Genomic DNA, 12,390 nt, shown 5'->3' with positions numbered 1-12,390 from the left:
CAATGTGAGATAACGGGAAAGTTCACTCTGTGACTTCAGCAGTGAGTCAGGACGAGGATAGTATTTTTTTTTTCCCGTGTTTTCTAACTTTCAGAAGCAATGCCAGTGCTCGGTGGAGCTGTGCCATAAACAGAAGGTAAGAGACGAAGCGGAGGATTCCGTTGAGGAAGAGGTGCGGAGGGATAACGGTCATTTTAGGGAGAGGGCTCACGATGATGCACACCTTGTTGTTCATGGTAGTTTTGTTTGAAACGAATTGTATTTATGTTCCTTTTGAAACAAGTGGTGACTTAAATGTTATCGAAGAAAACTAGATAACTCTCTAAGTATGTTTATACCATTTTAAGTTTGGCTGCCTACATCGTCTAGTTGAAATAATGCTCTGACTTACATTTGAATACTGAGCACAGTATCTTATCATGCTGACAATTGTGCATTTAGCATATCTACTTTGTAAGTAAGCCCAAAGCGGACAGATGTCCTTTTTTCTTTACTTCATTTTCCCATGATGATGAGTTGTTTTATTGTTGTTCAAAGTTTTGAAGTCATCTTTGAAATGAAAACCCTGATTTTGCCACTATGGGAGTTCATTTCAGTGCTATTCACGAGATATTTTTTCACATTAGCAAAGCAAATTTTTGTAATATGTAAATTTACAGTAATGTATTAGAAAGCTTGTATTTCTGTGTTAATGGGCTCATTTGTCTGGCACTTTAGAATACATAAAAGCACGCTGGACACTAATGGTTGGATTGCAACTTGCCATCTTTGTTTTGTTTCTGTTTTTTTATTTGAGAAAATTTAGTAGATCGGATATATGAGGTGTTCACTTCGGCTTCCACAAGTACTGCACTTGATTTTGAAAATAAATGTAAAAGATGAAAAAAAAATAGAAAATAAATAAATCAGAGTTGGACAACACTAAGAGGTGGAAACACTGAACCAGAATAAACAAATGTAAGCATTTAAATTCATACTGAAAGGTTAAAGGTCAATTAAAATACACAGGAGTTATTTAGTGACTTAAACTTAAATCCCTTTTTTTTATATCACAGTAGCACCTCAGCCCCCTCTTTAATTTTAGATGTCACATTTTCTATTTTTTTAATGTTTTATATTTATGTATCTCTGTTACAGCGTGTTGTCCATGCATTGTCTTTGGAGCATTATTTCTACCAAATGGCCACTTTGAGGTCGAGAGGCATGTATTTACTGTATGTGGGATCCTGCTGGTAATTTTGAGTTTGTAATTGGTTTTATTCTGGAAACAAGTCTTGTTTTCCCTCATAAGGTCTGAACCTCAGAGCTGACATTTAACTGACATGAAAGCATCGTTCATTTAGCGGATTGGCTGTGTCCCACTCGCCTGTTCGTCTCTTGTGTCCGGGACAGCACTGTCTGCACACAGTTGTGTTGAGAGCTGGTGATGTGTGAGACAGCAGGCGTTGACTGCAGATACACCCCCAGTGCCAATCCATTATATTTGATTACACACATGATATCACTAATATCACTTTTCAGATGAGCGTCCAAACACGTACTGCAATCACTCTGTTAGATTTTGCATTTTTTATCTGATGAATACCTCTATTGCACATAGTAATGCTTCTAGCACAGTGTTAGTGTATCATTTATATACGTACTAGTTGTAGGAACAGCTGGACGAAGTGAAAGCACTTGAATGTATTTGATGACAGTTAAGACTAAACATGTTAGGGAGTGAAAAATTACCCTCTTTGTTATTTCTGGGTTATAATTTTGGTTAGCTTGGATGTCTCATTCTAGTAAAGATTAACCTCATGTTGGTCAAGCACAGCCAAACAACAAAACAACACAAGTTACAAACTAACTTTACTCCTTAAAACTCAAGATCATCTTATACAGGGCTTCTGCAACAGGCTACTGAGTGTTAGCTAGTTTAAAGTACTAGTTTTCTTTCTACTTTTTAAAAAATCATACCACAGTTGTAGTAATGCCCAGTTTATTTTTTCATTTTTTTATATTATACATGACAGTTTTATTTTAAGTTTCCTTGTCCTCTGCAGATGCCCGAGCATATAGACAATATGTGTTGAGGTTGAGAAGCCAAATCCCAGCAGTTCACCACTGAAGCTCACTGTCACTTATCCTGTAATAGAACCCCCCACCCTCCAATGTCTGTGTCGGCTTAGGTAAACTAACGCTGCATCATTGTATGTAGGCACCGACATGTGCGCCATCACAGGTGCCATGAGACAAAGGGCCATACTACACCTCACGTTTCTCTCACATTTCCCTCATGATCAGTCGGTTCACCTGTGGAGTTAATCACTGTCTTCTAATGGAATCTCATTATCCGCATCATAAATCCCGTTTAACCTGATTTAAATGGTTTTGTGTTTTTTTTTATTGTAGATTTTGCATGTTTGTTAAGGTCTGTAGAAAACTAACTTCTAAATTGATCAAAAGGAATTTCAATTTATCCTTAGCAACTTGTCTGAAAGTTAAAAACAGAAGAATAAAACAAAAAAAAAATTCAGAAAAAGGGCACAACATCAAAACAATCATTTGGACGAGAACTGTTGTTTAGAGTAGTGCAGAGACAATTTTTGAATGTTGAAAACCGAAAAATCAAATTGTATTCTCCATCACAGACTTTATAAAACATGGACGTAGTCTCCCCGACGTCACTGGTCTGTTTCTGAAACAGAAAATGAAGCACATCAGCTATTGCAGCCATATTAGTGGTGACAAGGGCTTTGCGTAAAGCTATAGGGCGCCTATTGGTCACATGACCCTGAGCTGTGCCTTTGATTGGACGAGCTCACGATCTTAATATCCTCTGAACTGCCGAGTTAGAAAAAACTTCAGCCCCTGTACAGTGTGTACCTGTAGTAAAATTAGCGACTCAGACAGGAGACATTGTTTGAACCAGGTTGTAAAAAGGTTGATTTCTGCTTTGAAAAAAGGCTTTTTTGGCTTGATGTGTATGTGACTTCTGGTGCCTCCAGAGCCAGCCTCAAGTGGACACTCAAGAAACAGCAGATTTTAGCACTTCCGCATTGTCTCATATTCTTAGACCAGAGTTTGATGCTTGCTCTTTAAACACACTCCTTTTGAATCCTAACTGTGTGCATGCAACACAGGACACTAAAATCCTAGGCTGCCCTGAAAGCAACTCTGACGACAGCGCGAGAATAGGAATGTAAATATTAGATGCTAACACAACTATCTCATGTTTTTTTCTTTTTTCACTGAAATGATTATTTTGCCACAAACTATATTACAACTTCGACTGAGCTGAGTCATCACAAACTCAAAGGTAAAAAAATCAGTCAAATGATGCCAGGTTCAGCAGAAATACGGGAACAGCATCTGTTGTAAAACTAATCACACGTTTTCTGTAATAAAGCTAAGCATGGCTGCTGTTCCACATCAGTGTATCAGACTTTTGATAATTTTTTTCTTTCATCAACTTTACAAAGTAGGGAGCACTCAGAGCACTTTGCCATACTAATTCATTAGTCCTAAGCACCAAGTTTTGCCCAATAAAGGCTAACATGAATGATCACTTGGGAAAATCGGCCAAAGCTCTAATCACCCTTGGCATCGAAAAAATGCCAAAATTGGCCCCAATCCAATAATAGGGATTGAGGCATCCTTACTCTTGATGGATGATTATTCAGGATTGCAGGCAAGAAAATCTAGAATCAGGAGTCTTCCACCATGCCGTTGTGATACATGCAGGCGTTGTTTTGCTGAATATGCAAGGTGGTCTCTGAAAAAGGCAGCATATGTTGTTTCAAGACCTTCAGCACCACTGGTCACACATACATCACAGATTCTGGCTTTTGACCTGTGGGCTGATAAATTCCAAAAAGTCAGACCACGCAGGAAAGTTTATCCCTTCATCTGTTTCCTGAATTTCCAGAGAAATCACTTGTTTTTGGATAATGTTAATTTGTGTCTTCTTTGAATGGTACAGTTGTAGTAGCAACAAAATCTGTTCAGTTGTAGTTTTTTCACAGGCCATGCAGTGATTTTCGCTATAGAGTCATGGCTGTTTTGATGCAGCTCAAAGATCATAGCCATACAGTATTGGATTTCAACTGTGTCCCTTAAGCACATGGACTCCTCCAGATTATCTAAAACTTTCAATATCATGTTCTGTAGCTGATGAAGTCCACAATTCAACCATTATTGTTCTAGTCTAAGAGACTAAGATACTTAGAGCTGACTCCAAACTGAGAATGGATCTTGATGCCCAGTTCAAAGATGTAATACGATGTCAGTTTAGTTTGCTGTGTGCAGCTAACACTACCCAAGCCAACACCAATATATTCTGAACAGCTCTAAATGTTCATACTGTCATACCGGTGTGTTATTGACATACTTTCACCATGAAGGGCACAAGCTTACTTTGCTGTGGGGTCCATAGGAGGCTGTGGCTGTGCCACCTGTACAACTTTTACAATGTGCTGTGGGGTCTCATGTCAACTGCATTCCCTCCTCACTCACAGTTAGAATAATTGTTGGGTAATGAGTCAAAAAGCTCTACTGGGTTTGTCTTGCAAGTTGTAGCTGTGTCTAAAGCCGCGTTTCCACCAAGCAGTCCGGGTTGGGTTCAGTACTGTTTGGTACAGTTAAGCCTGATGCTGTTTGCGTTTCCACAGCAAACTGTGCCCTCTCGTGGTGGGTGGCGTGTAAGCCGGATGCCGGAAGCGACAGCTGTTAAACAATAGCATGACGCCATAGCAGCTTACCCCGCTAATAAATCCAACAAAGAGGAAAAACACGACACAGTAAACAAAGAGCATAGATGGAAGACATGCAGCATTTCGTCCTCTCTGTGATTGGCATGTAGCTCTTTGATACAAGGTGCAATCAAGCTTTGTTTCAGAGAAGTCTGTGTGCCGCCAGGAGAAATGCAGCTGCTGTCGGGGTAAGTGACGATTCTTTTAGACCAACCAACGGTCTGCAGTGTGTTGCTCCACCTTCCGAGAGCGGATCGGTTCAGTCTGGCACCCATACAGAAAGGTACCAAAAAAGTAGGCCGGCTCGTCTCGGTTTTTAGGGATCTGTCCTGGGATGAGTCAGTGGAAACGCCACAAAAAGCGCGCCGTACCGAGACGAACCGAACCGGTCTGCTTGGTGGAAACACAGCTTAACAGTTGGGAAGGGCTAAGGTGTGTGGAGAATTAGGAAACAGAGTGAAGCAGGAAATAAATAAAAAGTGACTAGTGAAGCAACAGAAGAACATCCTGGAGAAATCATTCTGTTGCCTTCTGTTTTGAAGTTTTCAGGTTGTAAAACATCTGAAAAATGATTTATTGTAAAATATGTCAAGTGTCTGGCATTGGGGTTGTCTGATTCTAGACTGGACTGTCATCTACCATAAGCACAGGTGAAACAGGGCAGAAGAGGAAGAAAATGGATGAGCAGGCATTTAATTGAGGCATGTGTATGAAAAGAAAAGCAAAGAAATACTTTCCCATTCGTTTTCTATTTCCTCTGCTCCACTTGCACTTTCTGAAGAAGACACCTCTCCTCCTCTGGACACACACTACTCTCATGCATCACTACACACTCTTACTTTATCCTCCACTTGTCCCTATTCTCTTCACACCATAAAACCTCCCAGCTCTTTAGCAGAGCTACAGCTCATAAGCACTACTCAGAATGCTTTTGTTTTTGCAACACTACAATTAATGAATCCATGAGTGAGAAGGGAATGTGACGCAGACCCTTGACAGTCTGTGCTGCACATCTCACGTTTACATAAATACAACAAGATGCACTGTTTGAAGTTGCATGGATACTCAGTGCATAGCAATGAATAAGAGAAATACTGTGATACACCTTAACGTCACTCGGTATTAAAGAATACCAGGATATAAATCTTACTGTCCAGCACGAGCTATTTTAGTTACACATTACATTGAGATACAACTTAATCTCAATTTTCTGGTTCAAAATACAGCCAAAAACTCTGCACTACTGTAAGCCATTGATCGTCTGTGTTTGTTTACATCGTGGTAGTAGAGTCTTGGCAGAGTACAAAATGTAGGCAGCTGTTAACCAGGGCTACAGCTGTTACATTTGTTTAATCATCTGGTGATGACCAGCTGCGGTGATGATGGGCTCTAATTTCGTAGACCAGGCGCAGGCGCAGGCGCAGGCGCACCTGCCCTGCGCCCGCCGCGTGACCGGCGCACTTTGCAAGTTTCATGCAGTCCCAAGAGAGGCGCAGTACAGGCGCACATTAGTGCAAAGCTGCGCGTCCACGCCTCCCTCCGCGCAAATGGCAGAGAGGGAGGAGAAAAGCCGTAAGTGGGTTTAACACAGCCGAGTGCTGTTTTCACCAATCAAATGAGCGCCTCTCCTCGCCTTTAAATGCCCTGCGACTGAGGCGCAGCGTCTGATTGGTCTGACTGATCTTCAGGACGGCGGAGAGAGTGCTGGTAGCAGAGACAGCTGTCCCTGCAGCAGGTCAATGGACAGCGGGGCGCATCAGAGGACACGACGCGTGTCACCTTGTGGGCCAGCTCCCGGGACAGATTTAATCTGTTCCTTTGTCTTTATCCGGAGTAAAAAAAGTAAGAGGCAGTTACACAGCTGGCTTATCCAGAATACTTTTGATCCACCTGCACTCCTGGTTTGTCATCGCCAAATAGCAGAACCTTTGGTGATATACTGTATACTCTCCCAGTGTCTCCACCTCATCCTCCTTACAATAATGTACTCCATCTTTTTAGATCACGTTAAAAATAAAGACTAAAACAGAGAAATATGGGAAATCACGGGTAAATCCTGAGTGACATACATTTATTTCGCCTCTTTTTTTCTTCGTCTTTTCTCTTCCTCTTTTCTTTGAATTAAATGAAATGAGAGAACCAGATATATACTCAGTATCAGATGTTAAAGCTGTTTATTGTTTAATTGTAAGATGTGCATCAAACTTCCAGCTGCCATCAGGTTAACTTTCCATTACGACAAACGGCTTTAATCTGACATCAGATGTGACGGGACAGTTAATATAGATATAAATGTATATGCTGGTTCAGACAGTTACATTAAATAGTGATTACTGTGATTGTTTACTGCATTAAAATGTACCTGACACTCTGGAAACCTGCCTCTGAGGCTTTGATGACATGTGCGCACATGTGCGCCTGTCACCAAATTACAGCTGCGTGGGGTGCGCTCCGCCTTGCGCCGAGGATAGACCAGGTTGGAGCTGGCGAGCTTTCAGCGCACTTTTTTGGCACGAAATTGTCACTGCGCCAACATGAATCTGCTGACACCTCCCCCTTGTGTGCCGTCAACTCCCCCTGGCGCCCCGTCACACCCATCTCTGCGCAGACGGTCTACCAAATTGTCAAATTGGCAGCGCACTGCACGAAATTAGCACTGCGCAGGCTGCGCCAGGCTTGCGCCCCCTGCGCTGCGCCACGAAATTAGAGCCCGATGTCTCTACTTGGTTTACCTGTTGCTCTTTGTTTTGCCTCAATACAGCATTATAAACATAAGCAGTCATGTAACCCACTTATTTTTAACATTTTTAAATTGTATAAAACTAATTGTGTTGTTGATTTATCATCGCACCCTTATACAACCATTAAATTTCATATTGCTAAACTTGATGTGAACTTTTTGGTAAACCTTAGTTTTCTGTATATTCTGATTCCTGAATTTCCCCTTGCTGAATTTCAGCTCTGAATTTTTGGAGTTGTGTAATTAAAGTAGGGCTGGGGGATATTTCGAATATACTCGATGTATCGCAGGCTTTTGCACGTGAGCTGTATAAAATGGCAATATCGCAATCATTGAGTATAAACAGAAAACTACATTTTTTTCAGTCGTCAGAAACTGAATCTCTTCGGTGATTCACTCGTTTCACTCTCTGTTGTTCAGCTGTTGCTCCTCTCACAGTGAGCACCACGCTCCCCCGCCCACCTAGAAAAATTCTCCTATGCATGCGTGTTAAGATACAAGGTAGCTGGTTTATGGAAATAAAAGTAATATTATCTCCAACTTTAGTTCATATTTTGAAAGTATAATATAATATAATATAATGTAATATAATCTAAAATTAATATAATATAATATAATATAATATAATATAATATAATCAGCCAGTTGAATAATTCTGAATGAATTATTTTACTGGAACTAAAAACATGTAACTACATAAAGTTTGGTTTAAAAAAAAGGTTTGTTGATTGAGATTTTCCCCTTTTTGCATTTAAATTATAAAAATCCAACTAAAAGGTCTGCTTGAATCATTAAACTGATGTCATTTTATGCATCAAATGGTTTGATTTGACATTAATATAGTGATTTAGAGGAGAAATCAGAATATCGAGATATATATCGTGTATCGAGATATAGCCTACAAATATCGAGATATTTGATTTTGGCCATATCGTGCAGCCCTAAGTTAGAGTTACAGCATTTTTTGCACTGTAGAGGAGAGCTTCCTTTGTAGGCTTGCAAGGGAAAAGGAGATGCGACTGAAAGCCTTTGGGGTCTGTTTTGTTTTCGCTGAGTCTCTCTGGTCCACTGTGTGTCCAGGCTTCTGGCTGCCTCTGCACATTTTGATAACATTAACCAGACTATTGCCCAGAATTCAGGTGGAGCATGTAGGTCAGTGCAAAAATGTGTGGGACAGAAATGGAAAGATAGGTGAGTGGTTTGTTGACATGTGCGTGCTTGCTTTCTGTTATTCTTTGTGTTGCTTCACCATGTGTATCCCTGTCAATATGTTAACTCAGACCGGGTAATGTGTAAAGATTCTTTCCTTAGTGAGTCACGTTAGAAAACGCAAGGGGTTCCAGGATTAGTGAACGTGCCGCACAGGGGGCAGTGGTTTTTGTGCAGCTAATACCAACAGGTAGTCATATCTGCCCCCACATCCAGCAGAACATGCTTGCATTTTCTTTGTGTTATTGATGTTTCTGACAGCTTCTTGAATATTGCATAACTGGTGTCCCTGTCTGGGACCGGGTTCATGCCGAAGTTGAGAATGCTGTTCCTTCTAAGGTGACAGTGGCTGGGCAGGGTGTCTCAGGTAATGGAAACCTCAGCAGCCGCTGTCTGCTGGTTGTCATTCGTTTGTCTCCCGAACCTTTCTGTCCAGCTCACTTCGGGGCCCCACGCGGCCTCTTACTGTGCCCACCCACCTCTTCCTCTAGGGTGAGCCGCATGTGGAGAGGTCTTCAGAAGAGGAAGTGTTTTTTAGCACAGGTGGAATATCTTAAGAGGGAGAAATGAGAGAAGAGGGCAACTTAGAGATGTCAAATGGATTATTTACATAGGAGTCGAACCGATCAGAGAAGAAAGAAACTCTGAAGCTACCGCTGAGATCTTAAGGGCCTCTCCTTAACCCTCTCATGATGTAATCCATGCTGAACCATGAATCCTCCTTAAATATTTTAGCATTCAGTGAGCAGAGAAACCATGTGATATGATTTAAAGTACATGCTATACTGTGCAGTGACAGTTAACACAGTGATTGCCAAAACAAAATCCATTCTAATTTGTCACAGTTATATTGCATACAAATTCAATCACATGTGGTCTTTGGTCAAAACTTACAAAAAGCAGATTAAAAGTTAACTCATTTCCTACAGGAGTGATGAGTTTGTCTTCGGTAGGACACACCATGGATCAGGGAGATGTATCCTTAATCCTCTGCCATGGAGTTTAGCAGGTTGTCACAAAACGACGACAAGAGAAGATGAATCGACGGCAACATCTTAACATTCTGTTAAGATTTCTTGCCACTTTTTACTCACTTTGATGACTAGTAATGATTTTTCAGACCTTTAATTAGGTAAAATTCTTTGTAAAAAAAAAAAAAAAAAGTTGAATTGATTGAAAGTTTAGGGGCATTACATAAACCAGTAAGAGAAACTGACTGACTGCTAACAGATCAGCACACTTCAGGAGCTGAACAGTATGGCAGAGTTCCCACCATGCTGTAAACTAAACCTTGTGCTCAGCCAAGCTTGCACTGCTGCTGTCCAGATTGTGAGGTGAACAGAGACTGAGCATGACTTGGGTTATCTTTCCCCTGTGGCGTCTACAAAGACAAAAACTAATTAATTCCACTCAGGTACTGATTGAGCGGCTATTGTTCATTTACAGACTGAGTGACTTCACACAGTGCAGAGATACAGTGAAGCACTTTAACGGACAACTACTGATGTTGAAGTTCAACTTTGCCTGTGAGTCACTTGAAAAGATTTAGGGTAACTACTCAATGTTTATTCATTTGCTTGATATTTGTAATGGCTATAGCCCAGTTTTGAAGAATGAACAAAGTCAGGATCCCATCACACTCACCTTCATCATAAATGTGTCAGACCTGCTGTCAGTGGGAGTGCTGCACGTCTGACACAGTTATTTATCTCAACTGTCTAATGACATTGAATGAAATGCACATCGGCCTGAAGAATATAAATTCTCTTGCCGTGGAATTTCTGTGCATCACTTCTCCACAAACTGTTAATACTTTGTAATAAGATTTGGAAAACACAGTGTTGCTTTATCACATTCTAAAGCCCCTCCCACCTTGAACTTGCTATAGGTATTGCTAACCACAACGTAGTGAATGTCATGTTGTTGATTGTCTTGTAAGGGCCTGAGCCTGACAATGGAATTGGCGAGGACTCTTTCTTTCTTTCTTTCTTTCTTTCTTTCTTTCTTTCTTTCTTTCTTTCTTTCTTTCTTTCTTTCTTTCTTTCTAGTGTGTCTGTAACCCTAAATTACATGCCTGTTGTAAAACTCAAACTTGGCATATGCATCAGGCTTATGAAAAAAATTGATAACTTGTTGGCCCCCCCAAAAAAGAAAAACAACAACAAATCAACAGGAAGCTGGCCATTTTGATTTCAAATTATGACCACCTGGTTTAATATCTGAACATGCTTTTCCTAGATTTTTGATCCAATTACCTCTGCAATAGTTTGTATTTTACACACATTTAAGATATCAAAAGTATTTCTCGTGCCTCAGGCGGTTTGTCTCTGCTGCTACATCAATAGCTAATGTCTCATTCTGAACCAGGGAGTCATTGTAACTCTGTCATATAAGATGAGTGACAGAGCTCTCAATGTGGGTTGCGCCCATAAAGTATTTGCCAATCACTGTTGCCAATGCCAAATAGTTTGTTCTGTGATTGACTCTTGTTTGGTGTTGTTTGGTGGGTTAAATGAATTGAGTGTGTGAAACGAGACACATTGGAGGATGGAGTTCATTTCCAGACTGTGAAGATTTGGGATTGCCATTAGGGATGGGTACTAAAATAGGTACTTCTATGGGTACCAACCGAATTCTGTCAAAAGTACCGGGTACCGATTCACGTACAACCAAAAGGTACCATGTTAAGGTACCTAAATGCATTCTTGTGACTGTGAGGGAGTGGAGGAGTAGGTGATTTTCCATGCTGGACATGAACACAGCATTGCAAGGTTATATATTGAAGAATAGAATGTGAAATTGAGAAAAATTAATGTTTCTATATTAAACAAACTGATATGTTTACCACATACACAAAAAAAAGTACCAAGAATTGGTACTGTTGAGTACCAATACTGATTGCCAGGTACCGGGCATCAGTGCTGTACAAATGTGAAAGGTACCCATCCCTTATTGCCATACTGGTTGCAAAATCTCATCTTGATGTCTCTCCGAATTGACGATGACAGGCCTTGTTTCCTTAGTATCAGAGATGCGCCCCACACCATCGTACTCCACATAATGCCCCAACTTGGTTTTGAAGGATACCAGCTTGAAGTTTCCTGATCACAAAGGTCCTATCCGGATCAGTTAAATGTGGCACGATGATTCTTGGAGCAGACAGACTGAGACCACAGACCACTGAGGCGGGGTCAATGCTCACAGGTGCTGCCAGTCAAGTTCAAACCAGGCACCTCATTGGCAGTACCTTGGGGTACCAGATGCTCAAAACAAGAGTCAATAGCAGAATGAGCTGTTTGGTAATGGCAGAAAAGATTTCATGGGTGCAGTGCACATACTCAGCTCTGCTACTCAACTGACTCAAAAGTGTTTTAGCTGACATCATTACCACCGATAGTGTTGAAGCATTTTTTGAGTAGTCACTGTGCCCTGCAACAAGTTCTCCTGCAATCCCAATCCACACTTGTCACATCTAGATCATTTCAAATCTGTAACATCTGCAACAACCACGTTGTTCTCAGTCCAAAGCAAAATAGCATTACAAGACTGATTTCATACATAAACTCATGGATAACTCTATTCCCTGAAAAGCTCTACTTGGTTAAAATTTAAGTCCATTCAAATATTTGGTCATGTATCCAGTGACTAACTGTCATGTGTGTGTGTGTGACATGTTTTAATTGGTTTAAACATTTGCAGGGACCATGC

General features: G+C 40.8%; 1 protein-coding gene across 1 annotated transcript in view; it reads left to right on the top strand.

Moving 5' to 3' along the window:
• The window catches only part of slc8a2a (solute carrier family 8 member 2a), a 29,698-nt gene continuing 17,308 nt past the window's right edge, over positions 1-12,390 (top strand). Inside the window, exon 1 of the mRNA XM_074672012.1 lies at positions 1-136. The gene's annotated coding sequence lies outside the window, so the exon portion shown is untranslated. The remainder of the gene's footprint in view (positions 137-12,390) is intronic.

Source organism: Halichoeres trimaculatus, unplaced genomic scaffold (assembly GCF_033239565.1).
Source record: "Halichoeres trimaculatus isolate MK-OKI-2021-1 unplaced genomic scaffold, fHalTri1.1 fHalTri1_scaffold_6, whole genome shotgun sequence".
Classification (NCBI taxonomy): Eukaryota; Metazoa; Chordata; class Actinopteri; order Labriformes; family Labridae; genus Halichoeres; species Halichoeres trimaculatus.
The sequence above is the reverse complement of the archived record's forward strand: the minus strand, read 5'-3'. Positions and strand labels throughout refer to the sequence as shown.